The sequence below is a fragment of the Dermacentor albipictus genome, chromosome 6, assembly GCF_038994185.2.
Source record: "Dermacentor albipictus isolate Rhodes 1998 colony chromosome 6, USDA_Dalb.pri_finalv2, whole genome shotgun sequence".
Lineage (NCBI taxonomy): Eukaryota > Metazoa > Arthropoda > Arachnida > Ixodida > Ixodidae > Dermacentor > Dermacentor albipictus.
The window spans coordinates 55354585-55368204 of NC_091826.1; positions in this window are offsets into that span (position 1 = coordinate 55354585).

A 13620-nucleotide genomic window follows, 5' to 3' on the forward strand; every position below is an offset into this window, starting at 1 on the left:
CGTTGAACATGTCGTTCAAACATCCATGGATTATCTGGCAAGTTGGATATTACACTTCTGTATCCCATTTTTGCTCAAATGATCCTTTTCTTTTAGTACTGCCGCTCCCAGTGAACATTTCTGAAATGCTCAGTGTCTTATGGTCACGTCTTTCACTTATGCTATCCGGGGACGCTGAAACCAATCCGGGTCCAACAACACAGGCGTTATTGCATCAAATGCTGGACAAGCAGACACAGATGGAAGCTAGACTAGCTGGAATTGAACTAAAACTAGAATCTTTCTCCGAGCTGAGCGGTAAATTACCTAGCCTTGAAAGTGCTGTTCAACATCTTCATCGCACAGTCGACCAACACCGACAAAGACTGATTGAATTGGAAGACAGAGCGCGAGAAAATAATCTGATTGTTTTCGGTGTTCCGGAGAGCATTAACGAGATAAGACAGGATATTGAAGAAAAAGTGTTGAAGAGAATTTTTTCTGATACTCTTGGCGTCACTATTTCATCGGTGGAGCGCATTTACAGGATTGGTCACAGGAAAAAAAAGGGACACAGACCAGTTATTATGAAGATATATGACTCTAATGAAAAAGCAGCCATATTCAAACAATGCAGCAAACTGAAAGGAAATAATTACAGTGTCTCTTACGACTACTCTCGGGAAATGGCGCAAAAAAGGACATTGCTTTGGCGATCAGCGCAGAATTACAAAAACGGCGCCGAATAAAACAACACACGAATAAGGGAAACACTAGACAGCACGTAGGCGCACTAACAACTGAGTGTTTTATTTTTTGACATAGTAATATATAGCTGCTGTCAAAAAACAACAAGAACTAAACAGGGCAGTCATCTGCATCGCACAAGGACGCGAAGATACAGAATAACATTTTAAGAGTCACTCTCAAGATATGCCAGTTCCTTTGTCGAAAGCGACACTGAGGCTTCACTGATACATTCAAGACCGCGCTTTTTTATCTCAAGCGCTTCCAATATCTCCCTTGTGAGTTGATGGTCAGCTCTGTACAGAACACTGGTTCTATCGAAATATGGGATGCACTTGTGCGCCTTACAATGCTCAATTATATGACCGGAGAGCTCGTTTTCCATCTTATATCTATGCTCATGTAATCTATCATTCAGACATCTGCCCGTTTGGCCTACATATGTTGAACCACACAACAAGGGGAGCGAATAAACTACTTTCTGTACACATCTGACATGTTTCTGCCCATGTTTTTTTGCGCACACCTGTTTGTTTTCCCCATTTCCTGCGTTCACTTTGGCACACATCAGCCCAAGACGTTTCGGAGCGGAAAATACAACACGAACACCAGATCGTGTACCTACTTTTTGAGATTGTGCGATATGCCGTGAACATATGGAATATAGCAAACCTGGTTTCAGATCCTGGTGCACTGCAGATGACGGCCTGTTTAGTTCTTGTTGTTTTTTGACAGCAGCTATATATTACTATGTCAAGAAATAAAACACTCAGTTGTTAGTGCGCCTACGTGCTGTCTCGTGTTTCCCTTCTTCGTGTGTTGTTTTATTCGGCGCCGTTTTTGTAATCATGCTTAACCAGCTAGCCCACCAACACATGCTCAGTGATCAGCGCAAGAAGACCAGCGCAATGGGGCAAAGATTAAGCTGGTCCGCCATAACCTTTTTATCGGTCGTGCCACTTATACGTGGGACTCGCAGTCTAACACGCGTGTGAGGCTTGCGAACAACCAAGATGGTGAATCACTCCACCGGGAATGACGTGACCAGTGTGAGACCAGATTACTGAACGAAAATGCTCGAAGTAGAATACCTTGCCTCACGCTTTTAAATGTGAATTCTCGCAGTTTACTCAACCTAATTGTTAATTTTAACTGGCCCATAAAAACCTACAACCCTTCTATGATTTGTGTGGCCGAAACTTGGCTCAATAACTGAATCTTAGACGAAGAATTCGTACCACCTGGTTATTGCGTCTTAAGAAAAGATAGATCGTTCGGTCGTGGTGGCGGTATGGCCTTATTCATTAAAGATGGCATCAACTTTTCTTTGCTACCCGAGCTTCCAGAAACTGAGTCAGTTTGGTGCAAAGTTAATATTTCCTTGTCAACGTTAGTAATAGGCGTCATGTATCGTCCTCCAAATTCCGATTACAATGTGTTTCCTGCTCTGAATGATTATATCGCAGCACATAGATTAGATAACTACGAAATGGTCTGGTGCGGGGTCATCAATTTGCCATGCATAGATTGGGCTTCACTCGTATCGACTGGTCGCGACAAGGTACAGTGTGACCTGTTCATTGACATAGTAGTTTCTTTCGATTCCTCACAAGTTGTCCAGTCTCCTACGCGTGGTGACTCTTTGCTGGATCTTGTGCTTTTGAATGAGCAGTTGGTTAAATGTGGTTTCGAATGTGAAGTCAGTGATGGTCTGTTTGATCACAAAGTAGTCGTTCTTAAATTGAATATTGCACCTGAACGCAAAAGCCCAGGATGATTACTGACTTCACTCGTGCTGATGATATCATGATACTTGGTGTTCTGGCGTAACATTTTGATAATTTTTTATTTAGTAGTAAACACTGTAATATTGACATGTTGGTTGAGCGATATTATAAAGTTGTGGGTAACTGTCTGTGTAACTTTGTGCCCAAGAAGTGTGTTAAAAGACATCCCAAGAGTATCTGGTACAGCAGGGAAATTATCCAACATATCCGTCGCATAAAGAGACTTCGCAAGCGATGTAAGCCACAGCATATAAGTGATGGTGCGCTTCTAGTTTCCTTGAAAACGGCTCTATGAACTAAAATGCATGACGCTAGGAAATTTTATTATAAGCACACACTAACAACATTTATGGAAACCAACCCGCACAAATTCTGGGAAACAATTACGCCGTCTGGTCGCTGTTCTTCAACCTTTGTTGTTAATGGTAAACCATGTGCTAACCCTTCTGTAATCTCTGAAGCTTTTAATAAATATTTTAAATCGGTATTTGTCAGCGACAACGACACTAGGCCGATGTTTAGTGTAGTTACTGAATTGCCAGCCTTCCCGAAGTTGGATATAAGTTATAATGGAGTTCTGAATCGTTTGTTGCAAATTGACACGACTAAAAGTGCTGGAGCTGATAATATACCTAACATGTTCCTAAAAAAATATTCTGACTGATGCGCCCGGTACTTGACTGTTAGTTTCCAAAAATCCCTCCAAACTGAAACCGTTCCACAAACCTGGAAAATAGCTAATGTAGTACCAGTATTTAGGTCTGGTAACAAACAAAGCCTCCCCAATTATAGACCAATTTCGTTAATTTGCACTTGCTCCAAGGTATTGGAACACATTATTCATAAACATATTGTCTTGTACTTGTCTAACAATAATCTTCTGTCTAGTCATCAGCATGGTTTTCGGGCTGGGTATTCTACTCTCACGCAGTTATTTGAATTAACACGCGATATTGCATCATGCCTAAATCATCGCGGTCACATGGACGCCATTTTTATCGACTATTCAAAAACATTTGATTTGGTTTGTCATATCAAGCTTATTACCAAGCTTGGTACCTTTTTCAAGGGAACTCACGGCGTCTAATAGGCTGGATTAAGGACTACTTGCGATTAAGATCACAGTTTGTCACGTTATCACTCTCAATCAACATCTGTCCATATAACATCTGGCGTCCCGCAGGGATCAGTTCTAGGACCACTTTCATTTCTCATTTACATTATTACGTCGTCCAGATAACTAATAACACGGCAGTGAAAATCCGTTTATATGCAAATGACTGCGTTCTGTATTCAGATATATAAGTAATGCATGCGATCAGCGTATTCTAAACAATGTGTTTTCTTCTTTCTGTGACTGGAGCAACACATGGCAGATGAGATTAAATTTTAGCAAAACTGTATCGATGTCATTCACTAACAAGAAAAATCCTTTTCGTTTTTCGTACACTAACAACACACATCAACTAACGCACGTGAACGAGTTGAAGTACCTCGGTGTAATATTCTGTTCAAACTTGAATTGGTCTAGGCATATAGATTTAACTTGCTCCAAGGCACTCAGGAAACTCGGGTTCTTAAAACGTACATTAAAAGATGCAACCAAAAACTGTAAGCTGACGGCGTACAAATCTTTAGTAAGGCCTGTACTTGAATATGCATCGGCACTCTGGTCGCCACACTCCGCCAAAGATATCATTAAACTTGAAAATGTGCAGAAAAAAGCAATAAGATTTATATATAAGCGTTACGACCGTCACTTCTATCCCACAGTTCACGCCAGCACGTTATCACTTGACACACTTGAGCACAGACGAATATGTGATCGCATTATCCTACATCACAAGATTATCAACAAGCGTATTTATGTTCGCCAGTTCTTCAGCACGTGTCACGCACTGTTCCAACCCGCTTAACATCGTTCCGTTTATGCCGCTTTTAGATAGCTACAAATTTTCATTTTTTCCTCTCTCAGTTGAATTGTGGAACGATTTAGATGGCACGTTACGTGAAATGTCTGTTGATAATTTTGTGCGAGAATTGCCAAATCATGTATTTTTTTTATGACACTGTACTGTTTCCTCTGTAAATATTTACACTCACATTTGTAATCATGAACTTTCCTAAAATTGTTTAGGTATAATCTTCTGTACCACTCCTGCGATGTCCCAATTCATGGGATAGCAGTATTTGTAAATGTAAATAATTGCCACAGAAAGTTGTCCGCTTATATTGTTCCGGTGGCGCTCATCATGCCAGAGTTCCCACACTGCCCCTCCCTCTGCGAAGGCGATGACGTCACTGGTCCACTGCCAGTCGGTGCGGTGATTTCAGTCTCAAATTCTTTCTCAATATATCGCGAAAGGAAAACACGAATGTGTATAACGAATGTATACCACGAATGAAGCGAATGTACAGGGTTTCCCGGCTAACTTTAGCCAGAGTTTGAAAATATGCAAATGCCACGCAGCTGAACAGAACAAAGGTAATGTTTTTGCCGTCGATTAGAGATATTCAAACTATTCTTTTGCATTCCGCTTGACTAGATAATTAGTGAACTCAGTATTCAACTTCTCAAATATTAGAGCTAGATGAAAAGCGTAAATGAAAAAATTGTACAGCGACATTGAAAACTCCCGATAAAACTGCCTGCTGCTCAATACGGGCCACATAAAAGTTATTTTCTGGGCGTGAAAGAAGCCCGCGAATGCACGCAAAGTGCCTCGAGCGGCCAGTCATGGGGCGATTTCGCATGCATTTGCGGGCTTCTTTCACGCTTGGAAAAACATCATGTAATACGTACTCAGAAAAAGAAGGCTATATCGGGAGTTTTTCATGCCGCTCTACAGTTCCCTCATTGACACTTTTCATCTAATTATAATGTTTTAGATGTTGAATAATTATTTAGAACTAATTGTCTAATTAGGCGGAATGAAAAATAATTAGTTTGAGCATCTCCAAGCGATGGCTCACAACATTATATTTGGTATGACCAGCGATGCGGCATTTGCATATCTTTAAAGACTGGCTCGTTTGCTGGGACATCCTTTAAAAACATAAAAGCGTGTGTGTACTTTTCGTCACGATGACCACTGATCAAGACAATAAATACGTTCGTACCTTTGTTCAAAATTCTTTGTCACCTATTTGTCCTGTGCTACAGAGCGTCGTTGGTCATCACCTTCACAGAGTGCATTGGTTTATGATTTTTTTCGTTCATTTTGTCTCCCACCTCTCATTTCTGTCAAGTCGAGATAGCTGCCGTTGAAGCGGCCGGCGATATTTAGGCATCTGTAAATTGTAACAGAGTGTGAAATCTCCGAATCAAACAAACCTAAAATTTTTCCTTTTACACTTTGTCATTTGTGAGGCGAGGGGTAAACAGGGAAGCATACTTTCAGATTATAGGTAACAATTCAATCCGATATGACGTAGCTCTGACACTTTAGTCGGCAAATGAAGAGAAGAAAAAACAAACAGAAAGACCACTTGAATTAAGCTTACAGCCATACTTGTGGGGTTTCCAGCGGTTTCCAAGTGCGCGGCAGGATTTGAGTTTCTCTTCAAAACACGTCATTGTTTCATTTGAAAGCGCGAAGACGACTTCGTGCCGTGTGCTACGATGGTATGAACTTTACACGCAGATCACAACAAAATTTTACCGGGACTTCAAATCAAGCAAAGAGAGCTGCTCAGAGGTCATGCCTTTCATTTTCAAAGGATGGGCAGAAGCACAGTAGATAATCTATAGTCTCCTCGACACCGCCGGCCATGCACTCGGCGCTATCAGCCATTTCAGTCAAACACGTCAAGCATCGCATAGGTGAACGCGATCCCCAAGCGTAAGCGGCACAGCGTTGTTTCTTCATTTCGCGAAAGCTCAGGCAACGGCCGTAGTTGCCGAGATGGGGCAAGCGACTGCAATCGATCTCGGCTGAATTCGGGTCTATGCCACTTCTCCAATGTCATACGGTGCTCTAGCTTGCTTAAGTGCGCGGGCTGCGTCAGTTCGCGATAAAAGTACAGAAACAAGGGTTGCTTCTTCGAGTGCTTTCCTAGCAGCTTCGTCCGCGAAGTCTTTGCCGCAGATAGCTGGTGAGAACTTAGTGTCAATGAAATTGTATCAGTGAGCGGTTTTTAGAGCCCCGGAATGTTGTGTAAGCCAATAAACACACTGCCTCATTAACACGTAACATTCATTGACGTGCCAAACGCGCAACCAATTTAAAATAATTTAGCTAGGGATATCAAGCTGCGTCAATGCCAACTTGCATGGTCTTGTGCACCTGAAGGGATCACGTGGTTATCCTTCAAAAAAAAAAAATTGCGAGAGGACATTTTGACAAGCCCTATTTTGGCGTCTGTTTTTGTATGCCTTGCTTTGCCTCAGCGATGCGTGATGCGATCACAGATGCAAAGCCGTGTAATGTGCAAAACTTACGTACAAAGTACCAAGCAAACGTATAAATAGTACATCTAGGAATGTGATGTTTACATCCAACAGGCCGCCTTGCATTTGTATCGGTACTCGGCATGCCAGCGCGCGCTCTGTTGGTTTTCGATGACGTATCCTGAACGCGTGCGCAGTGATAAAGTTCATCCTATAGCAGCGCCATCGCTGAAAGGGTTCTAAGAGAATGCGTAAACTGCTAGAAATGCATTGAGATTTCACCTGTAATATTGCGAGCTCAATGTTCTTGAAGATGTGCTAGGAATATGTTGAACTAAAGGACTTTTGTTGCTTGCGGACTGCTTTAAAGTGGGCACTTCTGTAATTCGGGGATGTCAGACAAAAAAGACGCGCTAGTCAGAAACTCCCAAATTTTCCTTGAGGGACTGTCATCGCTCTGTTCCACAACAAGTAGTCATTCGCAGGAGCTGTTTGGCTCCAATCGCAGTAGGCGTTCACAACCCCGCCTACGAGAGACTCCAATAGCGTTTCTATGCATAAGCAAACCCCCAAACTTCAGTTGGGCCACTTATACTTTAGGAATCACAAGACAAACTTGATTAAAGCACGCATTACATATCATAGCGTCTACGAACCTACGAAAAACACGGCGTGTCTATCATTAAGCGTATAGGAAAGCGTGACTACTTCTTGTGGCTAGACAGCGTTCCCGTCGATCTTCCCAGTGTCCTGTTCGGCCGGCTTCTTATTTGGAGAGGAAAGTAGACTGAGTCGTTTTCTATTTCAACGCTGCCTTAGCGAAGCCGTGTTCTTTGACCATTTTCGTGGGAATTTGAACGTGGCTTAAAATGGCCGCTCTCCGTTTTGCCGCCTACTTTGCCGTCTGCAGCGAGTATTGGAACGCGCGGCCAATGCGAGTTTTACGAGGTGATGCGCTATGGGAGCACACATTATTCCTGCGCTACAATGAATAATCTATAGCTGCTCTAATCTTTAACCAAATATCTGTTTTTAAGTTGTAACGAAGCCAATGTTCTATGCCGATAACTCTGCCAAAACGACGATGTACTGTGTGTGGAAATGATAAATATACGTTTGGTACGTACAACACAAAGCAACACGTTCGTACAGTCTTTTAGAGTGCTCCTGGAATGTGGAACAAGGTGAAGAAGGGATGTGGGATAGGTACCCCAACTACGACTTTGCGTTTACTGGAAAAAACAAAACTGTACAGCTGACCGCAAAAGTTTACAGACCTTGGAATCTCACAAAAACGTCAACATCTTCACCGCTTCAAAACGCAACCTGGTATTCAGATTTCGTAAATGTGCGGTTACATATAGCCTGCAACATATTCTTCCATGGCTGTACTCGATATGGTCGCTGAGTGTTCGGAATTCCAACGTTTTCTCAGTTCCATCGGTACGTTCACTTGGCGGTTGACTATACATAACGAACATACAAAGGGTGCCCGCATGCACACACTCTTTGTATGTTGGTTAACATTTTTTCATTTATTTTTAACATTCGTCTCGATGGGCATCATGCGGGATTTAGCCGTTCTATCACCGGTACACTCAATGCACGTACTAGTACTACGAGGAGGCTATGACTGTTTTTCAACATAGAATTGTCAGTTCGCAGCGTAGATAAAGGTATATGTCGAGCAGTAAACATTTTGTACTGTCCGCCAATATTTCGGATCTCTTACATTTGATTTAGAAATGCTCTAACAGAAATAGTGCGACAGCTTGAGGAACACTTCAGGTTTAAAATAAGAAGATTTCGAGAACAAGCGCCAATGAAGAAAGACACACGCGTTTCTCTTAGTGTGGTTCGGTCCTGCTTCTTGCGCGGTTATTAATTTAAAGGTTAGCTACACCCGTACCCAAGCTTCTTCCCTTCAACACAATTCACGTTTGGCAGCATCACAGTTGCTCCGTTTACGAATGATTCACGTTATGCGAGAAAAATAATAGTTCAGATTCAATAGGCAAACATCGTGAATATGTTTATTGGCATCCCGTTAGGTGACGGGGTGGTGACAAATAGCCAGCTCGTCTGTCTGAGCTGACCAGGTATTGATCAAGCGTAGAATTGTAGGATTCCGCCTATCTCTCCTTAATGTTTTCTTCCTTCATAAAATCCTCTATATATATATTGAGCGGTTACCTATGCCAATAAAGAATATGCTTGTAACAACTTCTTCGCCGCTTTTCCACCTCGAATACTCTAAATGCACCTGGCTTAGATCGGATGCTGACCATTCATACATTCTATCAGCTTTGAATCCCGGTGCTTCTTGCAGTTGGTCGTTATCCACATGTAGTTTTTGGTGTGAATAAATATGTCTCATTCGAAAGTCTGAATATCTTTGAATCTCATTGCAATATGCCGAATATATTCCATGCTTTGTATGCAGGTACACATGCCTCATCCTGTTACATACATGCTATCCGGCCTGTTTTTGTTGTCAGGCAACTACATAGGGCCTCAGACAAGCCAGTGCTCTTTGTCTTACTGTACCAATTTTTCTTCCCGATTTCTTTCTTAACGGATTTGTAAATATTAATAATATCTCACGTTTCAATCATTTCCGTCTAATTCATTTCAGTCTCTCTCACTTCCTTTATGTTGACTCGGGTCTTTGTCTTGCCAATATTTATTATATTGCTATTAGTGGCCAACTTTCTTGACCTCAGCACTGGAACGCCGGCCTATGCAGTCATCGCACGACAAGTTGTTCGAGGCACTCTTGATATTCTTGCATTCGAGTGGCCTGTTAGAGCAACTACAGTTCTCATAGACATTCTCCGTCCCCTGTTTTTATTTTTGTGTTCCTCTGCTTCAGGTCCCCACTATTCTTTCCGTATTTCAATTGCCGTTACTCTTGGAGCCAGCGCCGAGTTGCAAATCATAGTCTGCTCCGGTTAACCAACCTGCTTTTCACACTCCGTTTCTCCCCACACCTTCTCACACTTCTTTCTCTCTCTCTTTCCATCATTCCGATTTCATGCTTTCGAGGCGCAGATATTTACACAAGTTAACCGCCTGCTTCTTTTGATCGACGCTTCCGAGTCGAAAGCTTCACACAGTTTAACTTGCGGCGCCATCTTTCAGCAACTCTGTCACGCAATGTGATGCGGTCTACTTGTTGCTGCCGGGCGATTACGGCAATTAGCAGCGGTCGTTCTCGTGATCCTTCCTCCGCTATCGCTTTGCTCTTGCACATGGGAGTCGCATCCACCCTGCGACACGTCACCTGCAGTAAGCTGCGTCACCCGAAACGCCAGCTTGCTGCGCCACTCATCCAGCCAAGCGTTCTGATAGAGGCCTTCAGCGTAACGCTAACACCTTCCCTATCGCTCGTCGATGATTCGCCCTCGGGCGAAATTAACTGCCAATCGCTTCTCGTTCGGTCGATCATAAGCGCGAACACCACGCGCGACTCGCTGACGCAGCTGTCCGAAATTCCAGTGCAGCCCGAACAAGCGTTGCGTGACGCTGTAGTTCATGACCGACGTCTCCTAGAACGTGAGCGACGTGCTGAAGCCGAAGAAGATCGAGACTTCGTCCGGCTGCGTCTGGCCTCAGCTGGTCCAGCCGCCGGCGAGTGCGGGCACTGGAATGGCTGCGAGGGGAGACGACCCTGGCTACTATCTCGTGCGATGACTTCGCCGGCTCCCACAATAAATTCCGTGTTCGGTGAATTGGGTGGCAACACTGTTGTGTGTGTGAGCCGGCTTGTGACTCCACGCGCGTGCTCTAGCGGCGTCGTGATGGCGTCAGACTTCGCCTTAGTTCGGCAACATTAACGAAACCAACTCAAACTCGTTCGTGAAATATAACTTCATGCGTTAGCGTTACGAGTGTCAAAGTGAAAAGAATATGTATGCTTGTGAAGTGTGGGAAGCCGGTCACGTGTTAAAATTAGGAAGGTTAGAAAACGTGCATGTGCATATATGTTTATATGCTGTATACGTGCATAGTTTATAAAGAAGTCCTTAAAGTATGACGTTTTATGGGCAAAAAGCACTTTCTGATTCTGAGGCACGCCGTAGTAGAGGACTCTGAAAATTTCGACCACCGGCGGCTCTCTAACGTGCACCTAAATCTATGTACACGGGTGTGTTCGCATTTCGCCCACATCAAAATGCGGCTGCCGTAGCCGGGATTCGATCCCGCGACCTCCATGCTCAGCAGCCTAACACCATAGCCACTGAGCAACCACGGCGCGTGTAAAGAAGACCTGTTTACTTGTTTACGTTTTGGCCGTGGCACGGCTTTTGTAAAACCCACGAAGGCCGCGCAACGGCGGAAACGTGAGCAAGTAGACATGCCTTTCTCGTGTGTTTCTCCTTCCCAAACTACGTGTGTATACCGGACCTACAGAGCATAGTTTAATTGTACACACACATATATATATATATATATATATATATATATATATATATATATATATATATATATATATATATATATATATATATATATATATATATATATAGCGCAAGTGATGGTCTCCAGACTTGCGTCACGTAGCCTTCATTCCTCCTCTAAGAGTGCAGGATGTGTGTCGAGTGAGCTACTACACAGCACTTTGCGATAGGGTAACATTGTTTAAATCACGGAGCCATCACCTGAAAGAATTACGATGCAGTGGTAACGCTGCTCTCTTGCAATTACAGCTAAATCACCAGCGAAATCCCTTTCTTTTTGTCCACTTTTCATGTGCACGGCTCACTCAGACTGACAGACGCCATAATTCTATTCGGCTCTGCTCGCTTGGTCTCGAATTTACCAAAATTTTATTCAGTGGGGGCCCACTAACACTCGGGCATGTGCTTTAGTCTGAGTCTGAGTGAGTAGCCTACTGAGGCAGTGCGCGGACCTATGGAGACCACCTTCTTTTCCTCGGCGCTCGGTTGGTAGGTCAGTGGGGTTTAGTTGATTTGATTTACTGATTCACGATGTTTAATGTCCCAAAGCAACGCTAGTTTTCGCCACAGTAGACGGCAACGGAATAATATTGACCATCAGGACGTCTTTAACGTGCACCTAAATCTCCGTCTACGTGTGTTATTGCATATTACTTCAATCAAATAGCTGCCGGCCCGGCAATTAATCGAATCCGTGATTAATCGAAGTAACACCATGACTCACTGCGTCACCGCAGTGGGAAGCGGGCGCTTGTGCACGAAAGAATCCAAGCATTTAATAGAGGATGGTTAGTGGAACGCCAACATTGTTGTCCCGCTTTAACATTGAGCCTCGCTGTACCTGTTTTCGAGGCACGGTAGACCACATTCACGACGCTAGCTGTACTGCGGATATCGGCAATGGTTTATGAATGAACATCAAGTGCATTTCTCATGTAACCTTGTTGCTTCTGCATTCTTTTATATACTTTCTCGTTTCTGCACCTTCATTTCAAGGTTCACCTTCGTAATCTCGGGAAGTTGTAACTCATCACGAAATGTTTATTGCACGTGACATTTTTCAAGGATGTGCACGACATCGGCCAAACGGAGCTCGCGCTTGTGGCTGAAGACGACGACGCGGGACGAGCCTCGCGGAGTTGTGTAAGACAATAACACGCTGTCTGATTAACACGTCTCATTCATTGACGTGCCAAACGCGCCACCAATGTAATTTACGACGATTAGCTAGGGATATCAAGCTGCGTGAACGCCGACTTGTACGGTCTGGTCCCCCCAAAACGATCACGTGGTTGTCCTTCAAAAAAATTTCCAAGCGAAAATTTCCCCAAGCCCTATTCCAGCGTCTGTCTTTGTATGCGCTGCTGTGCCTGAGCGAAGCGTGATGCGATCGCAGATGCAAACCCGTGCAACGTGTGGAACTTACGTACAAGGTACCAAGCAAACGTATAAATAGTACGACATCTGGGAATGAAATTTTTACATCTCACAGGCAGGCTTGCATTTGTATTGGCACTAGGCATGCAGCCACGCTCTCTGTTCGTTTTCCATGACGTATTCTGAACGTGCCCGCAGCGGTGAAGTTCAGCCTATAGTGGCGTCATCGCTGAAAAGGTCCTAGGAGAATGCGTAAACTGCTAGAAATGGATTGAGATTTCACCTGTAATATTGCGTGATCGCTTGTTTTCGAGGCGTGCTGGAAATATTTTGAACTAAAGGACTTTTGTTGCTTGCCGACTGTTTTAAAGGGGGCACTTCTGTAATTCCGGGATGTCGGACAAATAAGACGCGCTAGTCAGACACTGGCAAATTTTCCTTGAGTGACTGTCACCGCTCTGTTCGAGAACAAGTCGTCATTCGCAACAGCCATTCGGCTCCAATTACGCGTGCGAAGAGTGTGAACGCAACCCAGAGACTCGAATAGCGTTGCTACGTATAAGTAAACCCCCAAATTTCAGTTCGGCCACCCCTATTAGAGGTTTTGCCATGCATGTTCTATGGGTATGCGTAACTCTGAAAAATCTGGTCAAACGGGTATCCTCTCCGATCAGTTTTCTGTGGATAGCTAGGGCATTTCAATATCACGCGAAAAACCCGCGAGATTACTCGTTGCGGCCCCTCTGCACAAACCGCGCTAATGCGCTGGTGCCAGTTCCCACGCGTTCGTCGTCGTTGGCTCCGTCCACAGGGGCTTCCGTTGCCGCTCATCGCTTAAGGGGGTATGAGCCATTGATGGGCAAGAGGAAACTATCATCAT